This window comes from Nematolebias whitei, unplaced genomic scaffold (assembly GCF_014905685.2).
Source record: "Nematolebias whitei isolate Nwh7 unplaced genomic scaffold, NemWhi1 Nwh_scaf_338, whole genome shotgun sequence".
NCBI classification, from domain to species: Eukaryota; Metazoa; Chordata; class Actinopteri; order Cyprinodontiformes; family Rivulidae; genus Nematolebias; species Nematolebias whitei.
In genome coordinates this window covers 4085-6723 of record NW_023618883.1, presented here as the reverse complement: position 1 = coordinate 6723, position 2639 = coordinate 4085, and positions in this window count along the sequence as shown.

The following is a 2639-nucleotide window of genomic DNA, read 5'->3' as shown; positions in this document are numbered from 1 at the left end:
CCTGCTGCTGGTTTTAACACCCGCTAAGAGGGTAAGTAATTATCTGCCCTCTCTGTTGTTTCGTCATGCCTTAGAATTAGGCTGACGGGCAGCTCAGCTGTTTTAAGACCAACCCAGCTTTTATGCCTAAAACATCACGAGCTCTTTTAAATCAAGAGTGATGTCGTTGGAGGGGTCTTTTCCCCCCCACAGATCAGAAGGGGAAGCATCTGTTCATCTTCTCTGCCCGGTGCAGGCGTTGACGTGTTACGTAACGCGCACAGCTGCAATGCGTTCAAATTCAACAATTGTTTGTGCATTATAGAGATGCTTCTGCAGGTCGCCGTTATCCATCCAGCGCTTGTCACACTGGCTGTGTGAGGCCTTTTTCTGAAGCCTACAGAGCATCAGATTTAGGGCCTCCTGTCAACCTCTAAGCACACTCGACCAGGGGTATCGCATCTTCGACTGCTCTGCATAATGGTATGTCAATGCAGGACATTTGCACTGCGGCTGCATGGTCAACACCCTGCTCATTTATTCGCTTTTACCTACGTGATGTAACGGCTCGTTCCATGACACATTCTGTCCTTAGTGCCCTAACAGAATGAATATTGTTGTTCTCATGGAACTCTGTTTAAGTTCACTTCTGTCTGCATGCATTACAGTGTGAGATGTTGTTTTCAGTCACAGTCGTGTCTGTGATTTTGGTTCTATTGTCACTAATCAGTTCATGATTATTGTTAACAATCAGTTCATTTGATTATTGATCAATTCATGGACATTAATCTGTTTATACTGTTCAGCCATGAACCAGTTGGTTTCATGCCCCCCCCCCCCTCTTTTCAACTTCTTCTTCATGTTGAAAGTTTTTCCGGGGTATTCATGTTTGTCAGAACGCATAGTTACACAACATGCGTCTGTGCATGGCACATAATTACGCGATGCGTAGTTTATGCACACGGGGAGCTGAGTGACAAGACGTTTTTTGGGCAAGCTTCCGCTTCTTACTGTGTTCGAATGGACCCAGTGAGGCGAGGACCACATCCGCTTCGCCCTTAAACCATCAGCGACAGCCTTAAAGGGCGAAGCCTATATGAAATAGAACGTTGGTTACGTACTGTAACCCCAGATTCTATGAATATAGGCGTAGCCCTTTAAGCGTCGGGCCTCACTGGCTCCTAAATGGCTGAAGAAAAAAGCTATTTTGGGAGCCGATTTCCCGCTCTTAACGTAATTTATACGGACCGGGTGGGGCCCACACAGCAGGTGGGCGTGGACTAATTTTTTTCAGTGCTTATGCTGCGCATAACGGGATAAACCATCAGCGACAGCCTTAAAGGGCTACGCCTATATTCATAGAATCTGGGGTTACAGTACGTAACCAACGTTCTTTCACTTGATCAATTCAAGTAAGAAAGTCTCAGGATGGGTCAACCTGTATTTCTGGATTCAAATCAATGAAATGACAGTTTCTGTCCCATAAGGTCCTTAAGGTCAGGATTTGACCTCAGGCCTAGTTCACTACAGTATTGTACAGTTGTTTTTTTAATCGCATGGTTGTTTTACCGTACGGTTGTTTTAAACTGTGTGGTTGTACTGAACGGATGTTTCTAACAGTGATGTACACTTGTTTTTTTACTGCATGGTTGTTTAACTGTACGGTTGTTTATACGGTATGGTTGTTTCACCCTAAGGTTGTTTTTTCTTTATGCATGGTTGTTTTACCGTACGGTTGTTTTTAAATGAATTGTACCAACAACAAAAAATGCATGTTTTTTTTTAACCGTACGGTTGTTTTTACCACGTTTTTTTTGCCGTTCTGGGCTTTTTAACGGAATTGTAAAGTTGTTTCTTTAAATGCACATTTGTTTTAACGTATGGTTGATTTTAACAGTATTGTACAATTGATTTTTAACGCATGGTTGTTTTACCGTACGGTTGTTTTATACTGCATAGTTGTACTGAACGGATATTTCTAACAGTTTTTTTTACTGCATGGTTGTTTTGCTGTACGGTTGTTTTAAACTGCATGGTTGTACTGAACGGACGTTTCTAACAGTGATGTACACTGTTTTTTTTACTGCATGTTTGTTTAACTGTACGGTTGTTTATACGGTATGGTTGTTTCACCCTAAGGTTTTTTTTTTTTTTTATGCATGGTTGTTTTACCGTATGGTTGTTTTTAAATGAATTGTACAAAAAAAATTAATGCATGTTTTTTTTAACCGTACGGTTGTTTTTAACAGTATTGTAACTTTTTTAACACATGGTTGTTTTACCGTATGGTTGTTTTATACTGCATGGTGTACAGAACGGATGTTTCTAACACTTGTATTTTTTTGTTTGTTTTTTACTGCATGGCTGTTTTACCGTACAGTTGTTTTTAACAGTATTGTAACTTTAATCGCATGGTTGTTTTACCGTACGGTTGTTTTAAACTGCACGGTTGTACTGAACGGACGTTTCTAACAGTGATGTACACTTGTTTTTTTTACTGCATGGTTGTTTAACTGTACGGTTGTTTATACGGTATGGTTGTTTCACCCTAAGGTTGTTTTTTTCTTTATGCATGGTTGTTTTACCGTAAGTTTGTTTTTAAATTAATTGTACAAAAAAAAATGCATGTTTTTTTTTACCGTACGGTTGTTTTTAACAGT